At 35.3% G+C, this 20,519-nt stretch overlaps 1 long non-coding RNA gene across 1 annotated transcript; it reads left to right on the top strand.

Annotated features, from left to right (window-relative positions):
• Nucleotides 1-14,267: 14,267 nt before the first annotated feature.
• On the top strand, nucleotides 14,268-18,589 carry LOC111390872. Its single transcript, XR_002702005.1, has 3 exons — nucleotides 14,268-14,690; nucleotides 17,533-17,770; nucleotides 18,320-18,589. It is a non-coding gene; the product is annotated as an uncharacterized LOC111390872 (long non-coding RNA).
• Nucleotides 18,590-20,519: the final 1,930 nt, after the last annotated feature.

Raw genomic sequence — 20,519 nt, 5'->3', positions numbered from 1 at the left:
AGATTGGCATCCAAAGAATATCGACAAAAGGAAGGAATTGACTATTTTGATACTTATGCATCAGTTGCTAGAATAACATCGATTAGGATAATATTTGCTTTAGCTTCAATATATGACTTGCATATTCATCGAATAAATGTCGAGACGGCATTCCTAAATGGAGATCTCAATGAGGAGGTCTATATGGAACAACCCAAAGGGTTTTTCCTACCTGGGAATGAACATAAGGTATGCAAGTTGGTCAAATCTTTTTACGGTTTGAAACAAGCACCTAAAAAATGGCATGAGAAATTTGACTTAACAATTATATCTTTCATGTTTAAACATAATAATGTAGATAAATGTTTACAGTTCAAAATATGTGAAAATTATATGATATTTATATGCTTATATGTTGATGAGATGTTGATTATGAGTAATCACATGGACGTTATAGAAGAAACAAAAAGGTTTCTATCTTCCACATTCAAAATAAAAGATCTTGGATACGTGGATACTATTTTGGGTATCAAAGTCACAAAGACTTGTGGGGATTACCATTTGAGTCAATCACATTATATCAAAAATGTGATAAATAAGTTCAAACACTTGAACTTAAAGGAATATAGTAACCCAATCTATCAAAATTTGACACTGTGAAGAATAATGGAAGGGCAATTGCTCAATTGGAATATGCAAGTGCTATAATGAGTCTTATGTATGAAGATCAATGCACAAGACCGAACATAGCCTATGCAATAGGTAAACTTAGCAGGTTTACTAACAATTTGAGCAACGATCATTGGAAGGCTATTGGGAGAGTTCTTGGATACTTAAAGAAAATCAAGAACTTTGGCATACAATATAATAAATTTCTATCGGCATTTCAGGGATTTATCGATGCTAGTTGGATATTTAGCACGGGTGAAGTAAATCCACCTCAAGTTGGGTGTTTACTCTTAGAAGAGGTGCCGTTTCTAGGAAATCAAAGAAACAAACATATATAAACACTCAATCATGGAATCTAAATTTGTGGATTATCGGATACTGGGAAAGAGGCTGAATGGCTTAAGGATCTCTTCTATAAGATACCTTTGGGATCGAAGAATATATCTTCAATACCGTGATAGTCAAGCCACGTTAGCGAAAGCATGGGGTATACAATAGAAAGCCTAGACATATGAGTCTAAGACACGACTACATAAGAAAATTAATCAAAGATTGAATAATTTTTCTAAATTATGTAAAGTCAATAGAGAACTTAGCGGATCCTTTAACTAAACCATTTAATAGAGATTTAATGGCATCTATTTCGAGTATGATGGGGTTGAAACTCCTTTCACATTAAAGGTCCACCAATGACAACAACCCTACCCATCATTACTCAAAAGGTAATCCATGAGTTCAAATGGTAAAAACAAGTCATTTGATATGTGGGATAGTTTCAGCATTATTCAAATCTGCAATAACCCAATCCTAAGTAAAATAATGTTGGTTGTTACTAAAATGAGGGTTGAGTATTAAAGCTCTTAATGAAGTTCTATACTAAAATACAAGTACTTCTAAACGTAACAAAGGTATTGGAAGAACTTTATCTAAACAAACTTCAAGGTGATATCGCCTCAATTGAAATTTGGAGTTTCTCTCTTAAAAGTTTGTCAAATAGGATGAGTGCAAGGTCATAACAACACTAAGCGAGTTTTGAGAAACTTGAGAATACGTGATACTTGTGTGTGTGTTCGAATCGGTATTGTCACATGGAATAATTGGTTCAAAGTCACGACTATCTTTGATTCCGACTTCACTTTGTTTGGATTACACTATGGCTAGATTCAAATCAAAAGATATCTAATCCTTATGCATGAACATCGTATGATTTGAGTATGAGAATTTTTCTCGAATTTTGAACAAGTGGGGGATTGTTGAAATGTTGTTCAACATTTAAGAAAAAATGAAATGGGATGAATAAATATGAAGAAAAAACAAAAAAAAAATGGTATTAGAGGTAAAACATTGTTCTATATTGTCACATAGATTCATACCATGCAGTCACATCGCCTATTGGATGGAGTTCTGGGGCCTCTTTAGGTTGTTTTATGCAATCGCATTGATTTATACTATGCAGTCGCATAGTTATACAAAATTGATCATTGGAGGTTGATTTCCTACAATTGCAACTCTGAATTGTGGTGACTTTTCGACCTATTTTGGCACCAATTCGTGCACATTGGTGGTGGCCTATATATAGGTGATGCATTTCAAGCCAAAAATAAGTAAGAAACATATGTGATCCATATTCATTCCAATATCAAATATCAAATTCTTGATTCACATTCCTACTCTTTTCTTCATTATGTTCTTAAAGTTTTGAAGTGTCGCACTTGTACTTTAGTGCTAGATCATTTACAAGGCTTGATATAATACTACGAACTGTTTGCCAAAATCCTTAAGCATCTCAATCAATCCCGAGAGGAGGCAAATATAGTTGGAGGACAGCGATTACACGTTCGAGCCTTCAATCTTGTTCTTATCAAGTTTCTTGTGTTAATTATTTTTGTTGCATTATTGTGCTATTATTCTTATCTCTACTCCATTTCTCCTCCATATTTTCCAACAAATTATAACTTGTTTCAGGTTTTTTTATTTATTGCATTTAAAAATAAAAAAATATTAAAAAATAATTAATTAAATCAGTCTGTAAATAGAGTTTTGTAAATCCTGTCCCCATCCCTTCAGTTGCCACACCTAGTGAGGGAAGTTGGGGAAGATTTTTTATTTTTTTTTCCTTCTTTAAATTATCTACATTTTTCATACTTTCACCCTTTAAATAATACTTCACTTGCCTTGTACTTGCCCATTTTATGGAATTTGAAATTTAAGATCCATCTTCATTTCTAAATGTGGTGGTTGTTAGAACTGTTTCAAAACCCGCACTTTTTTCTTAGTAAAATTGACATCTCGAGACACAATATAAAGAGAGTTGTTACTATTCCATGATGATACTTGTATAGAAGCATGTACAAGTTCCAATAGGGAAGAGGGAGAGGCGTTCGTTTCAACCTTTAACTCGAATTTGCCTGGTTACAAAGTCACAATCAGGTTACTCTTCCAAGTTGGTGAAGTGATTTCATAATAATTAGATCTAATGAACTTACAACATCGCGTTCAGAAATCCATGTTAACCTAGACAGAACTAAAAATGCTTGCTTACGTAAAAAATTACCATAAAAAAAAGTCTTTATATTATCTTTTCCATATTAATTATTTCTTTAGACAGAGAATTTGGTTTGATTGTCATTTTGAAGATTAAATTCAAAATGACAAATCAATTGATGAAATAGGAGTTAATTAAATCACCAATCACGAACATTTGCCTCGTGTTACTACTTGCCCATTCAAAAATAAAAGGTTACCGATTACTCACCCACTTTTAAAAATAAAAAATAATAATAAATTATCCATCCCTCACTAATTTCAACTCCATCCATCCAACTAGGAAAAAAAATCCACGTGGCAGACGAAAATCTTACATGGATACTGACGCCTTTAAAAGTTGACAAGTGGATAAAACACATTCCATTAATATCATTTTTCTCCCCAAAATTGAAGAATCTCTCTTTCCTTTCCCTAGCAAATGTTGATTTCCCAAATCCTGCATGCAAACCTAATTCATTTTTCCCCTAATCTTTTCTAACCAAAAGCAAGAATTTTGAATAGGAGGCAGTGTAGAAGGAAATGTTGGGTCATGGAGGGGCATAGCAGAACATGCAAAGCCATGTCTGCTATCAGGATCTAGGGCCAATTTGGTTTCAGGAATAACGGAAGGATCTAAAAAGGAGTTATTAACAGAATGTGTCTCGAAATCAGGGTTATGGACAAAAGGATTGGAAATTGTTCAGGAAGGACCGCATGTTTGTATCCCTTCCAAGAATTTAAACTTCTAGACGAAATCATTTAACGATATGTAATACGAAATAGCAAATGTCTCTAATACCTGAAAGGCCTACAATGGCTGCAAGTTTTACTTTTTTCTGTTTGCCTAACACCCAATTCATTACCTACCCTAGTGGAGAGACTTTCAAGAAATACAGAATCAAGAAAGAGCAAAGAAGAGGGCTATCATAACAAAAAATAAAAATAAAAGGGTTGTTCGAGGATCAGTTCCATATGCACCACCCAGGATAAAGAAAAATTAAGTAACTCAACAGTACATTTAGGTTGTTTGATAGCTATAATTTAGGTTATGAAGATGAGAACCATGTTTTGAATTAATGTTTTTTTTTTTGTACAGATACTTGAAAATATGTTTTGTTAATGTACAGCTGAATCAAATTATGTTAGTATATGGTTCAAAAAAATTTATATTTTGGTGTATAGTTGAGTGAATTGAAATTTTATGTTTTGGTGTAATAATTGAGTGAAATTTTATATTTCTAGTGCTTAAAATTGGCAGAAGTTTTTGTGACAGCAGATTACCACTTAGCTTTCAATCTGGATGTGTTAATGTTTAAGTGAATAATGATACTGCATTTGTCTATACCGTATTCCTGCTTATGGAGTGTGAAATAAAGGGTAACCCAGCATCAGTATTGATTTGCATCAAACACAGCTGGAAGTTAGGATTTGAATGAACCCTCTCTTAAGCAAGTTGGATCTCCAGGGGAAAACAAGAACTTGAATCAACCACAGATGGGAATTAGGTCTCTTAGTGGGATGGTTGATAAGAGATGGAGAAAATTATCAAGGGCAGTTGCCAATTCCAATGAGGAATCCTCTATTTTTGAGCAAATCCCAAGTGGAGAAATATGTTTAAACCCCTCCCACCTCCCCCCCCCAAAAAAAAATGGGGGTACTTTTAAAAATGATGTTGTCAAAGAAGGAAAATTCCATTTTGACTTGTTGAATTCTTAAAATTGTGACAATGGCCTATTGAGTGTTAAAAGACAAAAATACCCTTAACTGTATTATACAATTACAAAAGAAGGTTTTGTTTAAAAGACATTATTACTCTTTTGTTAACAAACACTTCCCACTTAAAATATCAAAATCAGCAAACTTCTCATATCTGTTTTACTTCAACACAGATGAAAATGCTTTCATCTTTCATCTGCTTAAAGCTCAAGATTTGAAAATCATTGAACGCTGTAGCTGAATTTTTTTTTTATCAATCTCATCGGATCAGTAAGTTTATAATACGCATATTTAATTTTATTTTCGTTAAATTATTTTACGTTTGCATACATAAAATTAATTTCAACATATATGTTAATGTAGATAGTTTTATTAATAGATTTGTGAAAAATTTTAAGCCTTTGACGAGAAAAAATTCATCTGCGTTAATAATGAAAAATTAATCTGTAAAAGTTTTGTGTGTTTATTCTGTCGACTGTCCAAGTAACAGTTGAAAAAATTCGACAGGACAGCTAGAGTATTTAATAGTTGGCTGGAACAGTCGAAGCCGGCTGTCCAGCCAGCTCAAACAGTCGGTTGTTTTAAATTTTTTTCCCTATTTCGTTCGATATTATCTTGCAATTAAAAATTCTTTTTCGTCACGCAGATACGGTTGTAGTCCCAATTTGTTACTTTGGTGATTTTGAATTGGACGAAAGAGATCGATGGGTATGAAAATGGACGAGCAATAAACGTGGTGGTATCCCAATTTTCATAATAGAAACAATAATGCATGCAAAACTCTATAATCTTTTACTGAACAAGATAAATATCGATCTCTCTTAGTATGACATGGAATTTAAATTTAAATTCAGGGATCATGAAGTTTCGAGTCCACCTATGACGATTTTTTCTGATGCTGAAGTGAATTATATGTTTGAAATGAACAAAAGACACTCAACTTCTGTTTGCGTGACTTTAATGAGGAAGGATCGTCGAAGGTGAATAAGTAGACTCAGATGGAGGGGATAATAATGTTAATGATTTTTCGGATACGGTCCAGATAGCTCGTGAAGATGATACGGTTATTCCAGAGACAGTTACCCACAGAATTCCGTCCGTGGTTCACGACAATGAGTGTGAAAATGCAAATACTTTTGCAGAAGAGGATTTGATCGCTTTATGCCGACAGAGACATGAACGGGGTGGGACCTCCGGGGTTGGATCGAGTAGACCGTCCTTTAACTCTTCCCGTGTGGTTCTCAATAGTGAGGATTTGTATGTCGAGCAACTGTTTGAAATGAAAAAAGATTTGCAGGAAGCTGTGTACGTAATTGCGCTGAAATACAACTTTGAGTTCAAAGTGAAAAAATCGAACAAGTCGTTGTTGACAATTGCCTACATGGACGACAATTGCTGTTGGCGTTTGCGAGCGACGAAAATGAACACGAATGAGTGCTTTATAGTTCGCAAGAACACACGAGAACATACTTGTGAAATGGGATTATGTCGAAATGATCACAGACAAGCCCAAGCTTGGTTTATTGGTCGACAGATAATGCACAAGTATCAAGATCCTCGTATGATATACAGATCATCGGACATCATTAATGACGTCCGTCGAGAGTACGGAGTAGTCTTGAGCTACCAGAAAATCTAGAAGGCCAAGGAATGTGTATTTGAGGATTTAATGGGCTCTGCAGAGGAAATTTATGCTAAATTGGCTAGGTATTGCCATAACATGGAGAAAACTAATCCTGGCTCGAAATTTTTTATTGCGACAAAGGGTGGGAATTGTTTCAAATTCTTCTTCATGGTTCTTGGACAATGCATTCGAGGATTTCGAAATCCAATGCAACCCCTAATTCTAGTTGATGGTACAACACTGAAATCTAAATATCAAGGCAAGTTGATTATTGCTACATGTCAAGATGCCAGCATCCAAATTTACCTACTTGCGTTCGGCATAGTCGATAGTGAGAATGACCTGTTGATGCGGTGCTTCTTCACAAAGTTAAGGGAAGTAATCATAGAAGTCGAGGACCTTGCATTTGTAACAGATCAGAGACAGCCTTTAATAAATGGTATCGCTGAAGTTTTTCAAATGCACATCATGGGTATTGCATGTACAATATTCAAGGCAATCTGAAGACCAGGTATCAGGGTAAATGTATCGTTTCATTGTTAGGAAAGCAGCTGAAGCCTACAGTGTTGAAGAATATAATAAGTTCATGGTTGAAATAGGAAGTAAATCATTCGATGCATGAGATTATCTAACGAAAATTGGAATTGAACATTGGACGCGCTCATTTTTTCAGGACGTCAATACAACATGATGACGTCAAACAACGCGGAGTCTCTTAATGCATTATTCAATAAGGATCGAGAATTACCCATTCTTGCACTAATTGAGAATATCTGTACCAAACTGCAGCAGTGGTTTCACGATCGACGTACGGAGTCACAGAATTGCACGAGTGTGCTATCCCGACGCAAGAGGAAAACTATTCAAAGCTGCAGAACCTGCAAGACGGTTGAATGTCGAACCACTAGACGAGTCACGCTTCTCAGTGGAATGTACACGTAATACGGCATACATGGTGGACTTGACTGATAACACACGCATTGTTAAAAATTTCAGTTGGAGACTTTTTCATGTAAGCATGCAGTCGCGGTTGCGATGTATCGAGGATTTGCAGCTAGAACGTTGTTCTCTCATTACTACACGACTGATTATCGGATAGCTGCGTACGCTGAGACAATATTTCCTCTGCTGAATGAAGCTGAGTGGGAAATCCGCGACCATATTCGTTCACTCAATATATTGTTGCCACCTCTCATTGAACCGCGTGGTCCTGGACGTCCAAGTACGTCAAGAAACCATCTACCGGAGAATTTTCTCGACCGCGTAGGTGCAGTCGGTGCAAATCAATAGGGCATACTCACCAATATTGTACAAGTCATGTTTCTCTAAATGATAGTTAGATCATTTAGTAATGTTGTCCATCTGAATTAAACAGTGTTTGCATTTATTATACGATAACAAATTAATTGCCGTCATAGTTAATAATCATTTCATAATACATCACAGTGTGTTACAAACATTTTATAAGCACAACAAATCAATATTTACAGTGTTCACAATTATTTCATAATTGCAAAAAATTACAACTAATAATTACAACAAATCTATGGATCACCATTAAAATAGAATAACTCGTACGCCAACTTATTCTGCCAACTCTGTATCCAGGATTGGTTGATTCCATCAACATTATGTGCTATACTCAGAAATTTGATGTGCTTTATTGCAAAAATGCCACAAACATCCCTACAAATGAACAAAAATGAGTTCGATCAGTACCGTGCAGCAAAAAAAATTAAGTATTAAATTTTAAAAAATTTAGAACCACTTACGATATTGTCTGCCTCGTTGTGGCCATGTTCCGCACGATGACTAATCTGTCCTTCACACTAAATCACGCTTGTCTAGCTATCATAGGGACAAAAACAGCAATGAACTCCACATTTTGCTCGAGCTGACCCTGTGTGAGACATGAATGATCGGGGTCATACATGTATATAGTAGACTTAGCAAAGACAATCTCCTAGGCCATGCAGTGATGATTCACGATCACCGGTATGTACATATGTGTACAACCCTCCCATGACTTCTCCCGACACATGGTCACATCTCTATGATCCACTCGAGCATGCAGTCGGCACCGCGTACTCCTTGCCTGTATGTTGGAGCGACTAGTACTCAATGTCAACGCTTCGTCCGAACTCCAAATTGAGTATGACTCGGTGGGGACTGTCATATGAGCTCAGATATCTTTGATCCCGATCACGCAACAAGTCCATTGCTAGGTCGATGTGCTGCATTAAAAAATAGCAATACAAAATGGAGTTATTTCATTGCATAAACAAACAATGATATATAAGGCATAAAAATTAATAGTATGACTACTTTACATACATCGTCGGCAAGCCAGACTCTTGAATTAATGATGTCGTGGAACTACTTATAAGTATCGGAGATCGTCACAGTACTAATCGTACGGCTGGTCGTGACAAAAGAAACAAAGAAATGTTAAAAAAATGTATACATGTAACGATTACTAGTATGTACTAATATCACTAATATCATGAATACTAACCCGAGCAACATTCTTCTCCACTTCATCTTGAACGCTTTTCACTTGGCATGGTCCACCTCCTGAAATAGGTTGGGGATCATCCCATTGACGAACCTCCTCCTAGGGATGTCAACGAGTCGAGCCAAGCCGAGCCCAAGCCTCAAATTTTAGACTCAAGCTCAACTCGATTAAAATGGTCGAGCTTTTTTACGAGCTCGAGCCAAGTCGAGCTTTTGCTCGATCAAAAAATTTTGGCTCGGGCTTTTACGGGCTGAGCCAGGCAAGCTTTTTTTTTAATTATTAAAAGGCGGCAAATAGGGGTTTAGTTACGAAGAAAAAGAGGACCCGAAAATTGATGTTTCATGTGAGCAGGGGTATTCCGGGTCGGATTCAATTGGAATAGCTAAGAAAGAGGAGACTTGCTTTGAAATACTTGCTTTGAAATGGAAAACAAAGAGTGGGAAATAGGGGATCTTGAAATTGAGGCCTCTTTTGATAAAAGTATTTTGGATTGGGAAGCTTGAGAAAGATGTGTGTTACTAATTATTTATTCTCTTTTCTCTTTTTCTTCGCTCCTCTTTTTTTTTTTGCTCGCGGGCCGACTCGGGCTCGGCCCATGTCCCCCGCTCTGGCCGAGCACCGAGCCGGGCCGTGGGCCGCCCGAGCCTTCGAGCCTTTTTGGCACCCTTTCCTCCTCCTCTTCGTCTCATCCGTGAAGGGAGAGACAATGTACTGTGATGACACTCTTGACCTCTTACCTACCACCAGTTTCGGCAAGTCAACGGCACGCTTTTTCGGCCCAGTCACTACCATCGTCCCCTCCTTCGCCACCTCCTTCACGCTTTCCTCCTCCTCCATCCCCGTCGTCACCACCTCCTCGACCCCCTCATCTGCCATCGTCGGCACCACCTCCTCAACCATTGCTCCCGTCCCCGATGGGGCCACTCCCTCCTCCGACCTCGGGGCCATTCCCTCCTCCGCTCTCGGGGTCACTCCCCTCCGCCCTCGGGTCCATCCTATCCTCCATGGACTAAAAAAGGAGTCACATGCATCCTCCGACCACGACTGTGGGTGACCCCCATCTCTATCCTCTCGATCATCCCCCCGGTCGTTACCTCCGTCAACCCATCGTTTGCCTGCTACATCACCTCGAAGTGCTATCATCTCATCATGAAGGTCCCCTAAATGCCCGCGCAGCACTCTAACATCATCAGCTATATCCTCGACCCTCCCTACCAACTGACGTCCTAGATCGTCGACCCGATCCCCATATCTCGACGCAGCGCGCCGACCTCCTCTGATATAACTCCTATCAGCTCTCGATACAGCGCGCCAACCTCCACTGATATAACTCCTCCCAGCTCTCGACGTAGCGTGCCGATCTCCTGCACCATAAATCCAGTCAGGCGATGGTACAGATTATCAGAATAATCACCCTAAGGGGGAGGAAGTGATGCCGACGGCGGAGGTGATGCCCTCAGTGGAGGTGATGCCCTCGACGGAAGTGATGCCGGATCAACTGCCTCGCGATCCTGCACAAACTTACATATTATTAACTTATTCAATAATTGCTAACTCATACAAAACATTAATCAATAATTCACTTACCTAGTCTCGATCAGGGATCGAATTGGACATCTGGTCGTCCTGGGCATGTGGAACTGCTACTTCACGCACGAGACCCTACGCCTCTTCCTCCATCGACGGCGTCAAATGAGTTATTACTTCAAGCTGACATATTGACATTTTAAAAAGATAAAACCAAATAATATTAAACTATGTACAATATAAATCACAAATTTATAATAAACACATGAGGGTCGTCGAGAAGAGACAATAATGGACATCCCTCCGCTCGAGATGCTCGCCATTGGTACATCCGAGAGCAGCATGTCTCCTCTCGCCCTACAAAGTGGGTACCCAATATGGGGATGGTCTCATATGCCTAGACCTGCAACACATAATTTAGTACATACAAATTCAATAGAAAAATATTTTAACATTGATTGCGTTAATCATTTAGCTGCAGCGCCAAGGGGAATCCGTACATGTCGTACTTACGCACGGGCCCCTTGGACTTTGAGTACAGTCTAGTGAAGATGTGGACGGTGTTCTCGAAATATCGGCGGCCCCATGGATAGCTGTTGAAGCGATCTATGTCGTCGACGATCTTGAGGTGGAAGAGGTCGATCGTAGTCTTCTTGTGGTGACACCGCATCACGCTCTCAATGATGTAGACCAAACCTAACTTAAGTCTGTCCAACATCTTGTCACACCTCCTGATCACGTCCATCAGCTGAGGCAAAACCACCACCCCCTATCCCTGGAAGTAAGTGTCCTGCAGCCTATTTCTTCTCTGAGTCCCGCCGCTAGATGCCTTATCGCCCGTAATCTTCAATCCAGTCAGCATGGCAAACTCGAACATGGAAAAGCTTGTGACTTTGCCCCCGAGGTCGAAGTGGAGGGCATTGCCGTCAACTAGACTCAGCAACCGACATAAAAGAGTATCGATCATCTGACCCAAATAGAAAAGATTGAAGCAGCACCTCCTCATGCTTGTCGTCCAGTAGCTCCAGGACTTGGGTGAAGCTGTTAAAGTTACTGTCCCACATAACTTTGTCTGGCATTTGTCTCAGCTCTGCATCCAGATGATAATCCATCCTGCAAAACTTGAAACAGAATATTAGAACATTGTACATGAAATAATGGAATGAAACATAATAACCCAAAATTAAGCAAACCGAATTTTTAACCGTATTTTTAAAATCACAAATATCTTTACATTAAAATTATAACTAAAATGAAAATTTAAATTTTAAAAAAAATTTTAAAAAATTAAATAAAATTAAAAATTAAAAATTAGAATTAAACATTTAATTTGAAATTAATTTTAAAATAACAAATTTCTTTACATTAAAAATATATAAAATGAAAATTTAAATTTAAAATAAAATTACCATTAAAATTAAATTTAAAATAAAAAGTTGAAATTAGAATTAAAAAAGTAATTTTAAAATTAATTTTAAAATAACAAATTTCTTTAAATTAAAATTATAACTAAAATAAAAATTTAAATGTAAAATAAAATAAATAAAAAATAAAAAATTAAATTAAATTAAAACTAAAATTTAAAATTAGAATTAAAAATTTATTTTGAAATTTATTTTAAAACAACAAATTTCTTTACATTAAAATTATAATTAAAAAATGTAAATTTAAAATAAAATTACAATTACAATTAAATTTAACCTAAAAAGTTGAAATTCGAATTAAAAAAGTAGTTTCAAAATTTAAAATTAAAATAACAAATTTCTTTAAATTAAAATTATAACTAAAATGAAATTTAAAATTTAAAATAAAATAAATAACTAAAATGAAAATTTAAATTTAAAATAAAATTAAAATTCAAAGTTCAAAATTCGGATTAAATATTTAATTTGAAAATAAATTCTAAATTAACAAGTTTCTTTAAATTAAAATTAAAATTAAAATTAAAATTAAATAAAAAGTAAAAAATAAAATTTAGAATTAAAAAAATTTCTTTACATTAAAATTATAATTAAAAAAATATAAATTTAAAATAAAATTACAATTACAATTAAATTTAACATAAAAAGTTGAAATTAGAATTAAAAAATTAATTTTAAAATAAAAATTTTCTTTAAATTAAAATTTAACTAAAATGAAAATTTAAATTTAAAATAAAATTAAAAATTAAAATTAAAAAGTCAAAATTCGGATTAAATAATTAATTTTTCTAAATTAACAAATTTCTTTAGATTAAAATTTAAATTTAAAATAAAAAGTTAGAGTTAGAGTTAAAAATTTATTTTGAAATCAATTTCAAAATAAAAAATTTCTTTACATTGAAATTATAATTAAAAAAATGTAAATTTAAAATAAAATTACAATTACAATTAAATTTAACATCAAAAGTTGAAATTAGAATTAAAATGTAATTTTCTAATAACAAAATTCTTTAAATTAAAATTATAACTAAAATGAAAATTTAAATTGAAAATAAAATAAAAAATTAAAATTAATTTAAAATTAAAAAGTCAAAATTCGGATTAAATAACTAATTTGAAAATAAATTCTTAATTAACAAATTTCTTTAAATTAATTTAGAAAATTTAATATTTAAAAAAATCAACTGTTAAACTGCCGGTTCTAGGACTAACTGTTAATAGCCGACGGTTGACAGTCGGCGGCCGACTAAATCAACCTTTCCGTCTCCACTCGCCGGATTCCATCATTTCTGGCGAGTTAGAGCTCCCCAAACACAAAAAAATTGGCCAATACGCTTCATCTATACGCAAATCTACCCTAAATCATGCATTTCATACCACAAAAATCATATTCCAATCAATAATCTAATTAAAACTCAATAAAATCCAATAATCTAATTATAATTCCACAAAAACTAATATTTACAACTCTTAAAAGTTGGCAACCTGAAGTTTTTTTGTGAGGGAATGTCTGGGCGATCGACTGTTAGTGAATCCGATTTTTCCTTTCCACACTGTGGACAGAGAGAAAGGAAGATGTAGGGGTATTTTTGGAAAAGTGCCTTTAAATTGTGTTTTCGTTTTTTTTTTAACCAATCAGTCAAAGGCCAAAGTGGAAATAAAGGCGGGTCAAATGACCATTTTCACTTATTTCCTCCTCCAAATGAACTCCATTTGGGAATAAGGAAAGCTGTTTGTAAAGAAAAGCCCAAGAAAGATTCATCGACTTTAGCTAAGATATAGCTATTTTGTCGAATTTATCACACTATATTGAAGTGTGAAATAATTGAACACACCATAGTTATGAACAAGTTTTCCATTTCAGGGATTTGATGAAGACAACTATGCAAAAACCAAGCAATAAAAGCCTCAAGAAAATTAGCAAAAATGAAAACGATTCGGGGAAAATTTTCATAAAGGATTGGGAAAAATTAGTCTTGCTAAGCTAAAGGAGGAAAGAACTATTCTTGAATTGTTTAGGAAGAAAGCGCTATTAATTGAATGGGTAATATCCAACTCATTAAATTTTAACGTTATTAATCGCAACGTAAGAAATCCTTCAGTCCTATGGACATTTTTTCACTTAGTTAGATGGGTGGAAGTGAAATGAGTGATGGATGAATAATTTATTTTTAAAATGGATGAGCAGTTAGTAAATTTTTATTTTTGGGTGAGCATTAACCGTACGCATCAATGCACCAGAGGGTACCGGTAACGATACAAGCCGACAAATGGAAGTTCATTTTTCAATTTTTTATTCAGTAAGCATACAAAATGTTCTCGATGATCTCTTTTGCTTTCAATCAAAAGCATTTCCTCTGTCAATCACTCGTGAATTGACATAAATCCTTCTCTACTTCAGCTAATCACCAAACCTTTTTCCTCTTGACCCTCTCTGCAACATCTGTTCTTTATATACAGGGGGAGGGGAAATACTGAAAGAGAAGCGATGCTTGACTTTGGTGATGAGTTAATAATCGAAAGCTACAAAATCCCATGGCTAATATGGATCCATCTTCTTGTTACGATTCTTTTCATAATCCTTATCTGTTTTGGCTTCAACATTTTTACTTCAGATTTCTCGCAAAACCCTTCGATCAATATGACGTCAGCTTCACCTTCATCTAGCAACACATCTCAGTCTAATCAAATTAGCTCTTCACAAAGAACCAAGGTCAGTTAAATTATTTTCTTTATTAACTATTTTCTGTCAGGGATTGAAATTTTTTTCTTCTGTGGCAAAATGGTTTATTTGTTTATTTTTGTCGTGAGTTGAAATGGTAAAGTGTGGAAGTCGTTGAATATTTGTTCTTTAGTATCATAAGATCCAATAGAAGCACAGGGGGAAAAGGGAAAACTTAGTCCCAAATTTAGTGGTTGTAGAAGAATGAATTAAGGGGCCGACAAATTAGGCAATTGAGACATGTTTTGCGTAGGTGTAGAGTTCTTTGGTTCATAGAAGACCAAAGGATTTCACACCCCTCACCCCCCAACCCAACCCAACCCCAGAGGAGACTCAAAGAGACTGAGAATGCTTCGCTATTACCCCTTGAGCTAGGCCTAGGCCTTGGCCTCTAATAAGATAGAACAAGTTAGAGTTAATCGGTTAGTCCATTAGGCTTAATTGGTTAGTCCAAATTTAACGTGCTTTGTTCTAGTTGCTAAGGATTTATGATATTTCAAATGATCCCGGAAATGATACATACAGCAGATCTCAAATTTATTAGGAAAAGTGTTCTTGCGGTTGTGAGGGTCGGTGATTGGGTTGGGGGAGGCACGAGTTGTTGGTAAGTGGACATGTTATATTTGGAATGCAAGTTATGATCATTTGCATATTAAAAGGTTACTTATTAGCAAAGAATTATTGTCAAGTTTGAAAGAGGGCTTCTGCCTCTATATTTAATGGATTGCTTCAGCTACTGGCAAAAGCGTGGGGATTTTGGATTCTACTTTATTGTCAAAAAGAGAGAAGAAAAAGTGTATAACTGTCCCACTCATTTGCAACTTTATACCTTTATTGGGACCATTATGAACCTCTATTTTGGGTTATGGGTAATTAAAGGAAAAGATAACTTTTAGGAAAAACACAAGTTTATGTTAGCTTTCAGTGAAAAACACCTGAAAATAAGTACACATAGATAAGTACTGGGAATTTTGATTTGTGTATATGGTTCGTTTTTTTTGTTTCACTTGGTGTTCAACTATGTTTGAACAATTTTACGTTCAGTTTTTCCTTGAGTTTAATATGCTTATCCTCAGAGTTTCTTCTGAAAATTTTTTTACGGAAAAATCACCATCCCTGATGTTAAAAATTATAGAAGGATGGGCAACAAAGATCACCAGAATGCTGAACTTAAAACTCTACTAAACTTGAGCTGCCAATTACTGGGAATTTCCTAGGGTAAATGCTACTTTAGAACAATATGGTCCACTTCAAGTATGGATAGTATAATTCTGTTGCGGCAAAATTTGTGTAACTCAGTCTGCTTAGCTGATTTTTCTTCTTGGTCAGAAGTTTCCTTCAATCCCTAATGATCCTTTGTTAAGAGAATTAGACCTTTACATCATCATAAATATGTAGTGAATTAGTATGTTCCCGTTGTAGAGATCATTTGTATTTGTTGAGATATGGCTGTATGTGTACTTTTCGGTTTCACTACCTGAGAATAAGTGTCCTGTAAAAGAAAAGGAATCAGAGAACTTACTTGAATAATTTTATAATCAAGAAACTAAAAGGTAAAACTTGGAAACTTAAAAATGTATATAGTTATTTAATTTCTTTTAGATATAATCCCCCCTTTGTAATTTTCTCGATCTTTTGACTGGTATCCTCTTCTGGACATCAGCTGTAAATAGTTTCTTTGAATTTTTATTTCTTATCGGTTTTCTATTTTTGGGTAAGGAAATGAAAGTAAAGTTCCTTGCAACTCTCTTTTTTGTGTGCATATTTAATCAATGATCATATTCAGTTTTTAAGATTGTCTATTTGCTCACTGAGCACTGACATCAAGAACTTCTTGAACTCATATTGATGCGGACATCATCCTCATCGGGCCATTTGTTAGGCCATTTTATCTTCTAGTTATTTATTTTAGACTTATGTTTCATTGGGCTTGTATATGGGTTTGGCCCAAGCCCAAGTTATTATTTTGTTATTTATATTATTGTAATTGGGATTGAAAGTTCAGTTGATGAAATGAAATTATTCACGTTGGCTTGTTGTGCCCAATTTCCTCCCCTGCTTTCTCCCTTTTCTTCCTTAGGTGCTCATTCTCTTCTTCTTCTCTCCTTCTACTTGGGTAGTCTGCTTCTTCTCCCTAACCTATCCTACATCAGTTTTGGTATTAGCGCCAGGTTGGGAGACAACTCATATACACAACCACAATTCTCGCCACCAGTCATCTACCAAGCACCACAGCTGTGTTAAAAATCGCCACCATACAATTGCACCTTCATCACCGAACAACCTGTGAATGTTGCAACTGAATAGCCAAATTCATAACACCCAGCAACCCCCAATGCAGTAACCAACAGATAACTGTCTGTCAGGGGCACTCCACTATACTCCCACGTCTTCATTCACTTCTCAAAACTACCATTTGTTAGGCCATTTTATCTTCTAGTTATTTATTTTGGACTTATATTTCATTGGGCTTGTATATGGGTTTGGCCCAAGCCCAAGTTATTATTTTGTTATTTATATTATTGTAATTGGGATTGAAAGTTCAATTGATGAAATGAAATTATTCACGTTGGCTTGTTGTGCCCAATTTCCTCCCCTGCTTTCTCCCTTTTCTTCCTTAGGTGCTCATTCTCTTCTTCTTCTCTCCTTCTACTGGGGTATTCTGCTTCTTCTCCCTGACCTATCCTACATCACATATCCTGTTGACTTTTCTTTTGTAAGATGTGGATTAGTGTTTGAACATGCACTTTCATAAATGAATTTACAGTTTGGTAGGTAAGTTTAATTTTATTTGATTGATAGGAAGAAAATATGTAAATTTTTAACATAGCAGGTAAATGAAAACCAAAGAATTAAGAGAGATGCGGGAACAAGCGGACAGACGATGATAGAGGAAGTTCAAGAATGCGAAGAATCTTCATTGAATGATTCTATATTTTTTAGGCTTTTTAGGCATCCAAACCACCCTTGCGACTATCTTGGGCTAGCTAAACAAGCTCTTTTGAAGTGTTTCGGCTTCGATTCCAGAACCGAGGGCTCGAGCAACGAAAAATTCAAAAAAGAAGATTGATGTAAGCCCTCTCTCTCTCCCCCTCTTACACACACAAACACTCACTGAGACTTGTGTCACACACACGTGTAGTGTGTCGAAACAGGCCGTCACAGCCCACAAACGGGCAAGGGCCGACCACAGGATTTGAGGGCTGTTAGATCTCTTCAAAATCGCTGCAGAGGGAGATGGCTCTCTGCTCGGAGAACTTTGCTTTCACTTTTCTTTTTTTCCATCATTGGTGTTAATTCGGCCCTGGTGCCAAGCCCCTCCCATAACTAGGCAGCCAGTCCATTTTGACATCGCGAACACCAATAACCAGAGAGATTTTCCAACTTGAGCTTTTCATGTTAAATAGAAATCTGTTAAAACGAGAGCAGTATGCTACTGCTGGAGAATGGTTATGAATAGATCAAATTATGGATATAGAGCATTTCAATGTATAAAAGAACATGACCACAATAAATTGGAAATATGCTAAATTCCTGGCCTACAAAAGCATTAGGAGAAGGTTTTAGGTTGAATGCATTCATTTTTAGTTAAGGATTGAAATTACTCTTTCATTTTGCAGGCATTGCATTGTAGTCCATATAAAGATTAGACGACAAGTGCAGAAGCCTAGGTTGAACATTGGCCTTAAACAGTTCAACCAAGGAAATGTAGAGCTCATCAATCTGTGCGTGACAGCTACGGAATGTATATTGCAACACACTAGCTAGCTACCACATTAGCGTCCGTATAATTAACCACCGATGCTAATGAATTACGATTCTTGAATGTAACTGAACTGTTAAACTTTGTTCTCCTCTTTTATCCATTGCACTTTGGAGTATTTGTTTCATTTCAAACGTATAGTTTATTTCTTCTCTTCATTTTACACCTTGGCCGATTATGTTTGCTTTCTCTCGTCTCTTATGGAGTGCCAAGTTTGAACATCTGCTGTGTTTGCTTCGTATAGAAGATTTTTCTTAAAAAGTTATGTTGAATTTGCTTTTTCAAAAAGTTCTTTTAAATCACTTTCAAAAAATATTCTAGCATATTTATTTGATGCCCGATATATATATATTATTTATTTTTTTTTATTTTTTTTTTGAAAATTGTGTGATTTAAAAGTAGGAAAAAATTTAAATTTACGTGTAAAATATTTTATTGTTTGAATGTGTGATTGAAAATAAGTGAGAGTTAAAGAATTTTCTTTTAAAGGAAGAGACTTGGTCCCTAATTGATAAAATCATAATTTAAATTTCTATCAAAGTCAAACTAAACTATTAATTTTTAGGAAAAAGCTCTTTTGCCAGAATTGTTTTACCCATTTGGTTGAAATTCACTCACGAGCGTGGACCTTGCTTGAATAAAAAAAAAAAAAAAAAAAATTGTGGGACCCGTTCCCTATTGTTAGTATTGGTCAGGGAGGGTGTCAAACCCTCTTTGTTACAATAGCATGGTTGTAATTTTAATCATATATTTTATGATATTCACTGTTTTTTAATTATACATTTCATTAACTTTTATCAGAATTTAATTTTAATCTCTATCAAATAAGTGGTTAAAAATAATTTCTCAATCTCATAAATAACTTTTACTTTTTAAAACTCTAGCCAATCAGGCCATGGAAATTCAGTTCCATCAAAATCTCAAATAACTTTTTACTTTTTTATATTTATTTTTTCATAATAGCACATTTGGAAGCTCTATATAGTGAATATAAAATTTCAACTTGTTTTAATTATTATTATATTTTAGAACAATCTTGCTAGTGGTACACAATTGTGTACTTAAGGGTATACCTAATGTACACCCGACGCCTCGATAACAATCTTGCTAGTGGTACACAATTGTGTACCTCGGGTGTACATTAGGTACACCCTTAAATACACGGTTGTATGCCTTTAGTATAATTCATTTTAGAATAGCTAGTGTTGGCCAAGTCTTATGGGTCATAGACAATATTTCCAAAAGTGTATTTAGACACGAACTTTGACCTTATTGTATAGTCAAATTTTACGTTTTTTTTAGAACACGAGTCATAGAGATAAAATTTATAGCTTGACCAGCGATGGACAAAGAAACGAGCATGGGGTCACGTGACCCAAGTACTTTGGAGGAATTTTTTCTTTTCTTTTTTCGGATAAAGTAATATTTGGTCTGGATTAAAGTCTAAATTTTAATCTAAATCGAAGTTAACAATTAATTTTAATCACATATTTATAAAATACATCACTTTTCAACTTTTATCAAAATCTAATTTTAATCTTCATCAAATACAAGTAAAATCACATAGATTTAAACATTTTCTATTTTTTCTCACTTTCTCGCAATTCTCTCCCTCACGGCTTTTATCAAAGCCTCTACCCTTCTAATTTTCCAAACATTGTCTATAATTTCTCGACATGTTAACACATCTACAATAAATCTTCACTTCCCAATCAAATTTTCAATTAATTAGAACTTAAATTTGCATTTTTTTCCCTACCAAATTTATAACAATGTCACAAAAGTGATTGTCATTACGTCATCGTCAACCTACTCTTTCGACCTTTAGACGCAATCAATTTAAGTTATTCTCCTCCCAGCTCTCGACGTAGCGTGCCGATCTCCTGCACCATAAATCCAGTCAGGCGATGGTACAGATTATCAGAATAATCACCCTAAGGGGGAGGAAGTGATGCCGACGGCGGAGGTGATGCCCTCAGTGGAGGTGATGCCCTCGACGGAAGTGATGCCGGATCAACTGCCTCGCGATCCTGCACAAACTTACATATTATTAACTT

This window comes from Olea europaea, unplaced genomic scaffold (assembly GCF_002742605.1).
Source record: "Olea europaea var. sylvestris unplaced genomic scaffold, O_europaea_v1 scaffold723, whole genome shotgun sequence".
NCBI classification, from domain to species: domain Eukaryota; kingdom Viridiplantae; phylum Streptophyta; class Magnoliopsida; order Lamiales; family Oleaceae; genus Olea; species Olea europaea.
This window is presented reverse-complemented; position numbering and strand designations above follow the sequence as displayed.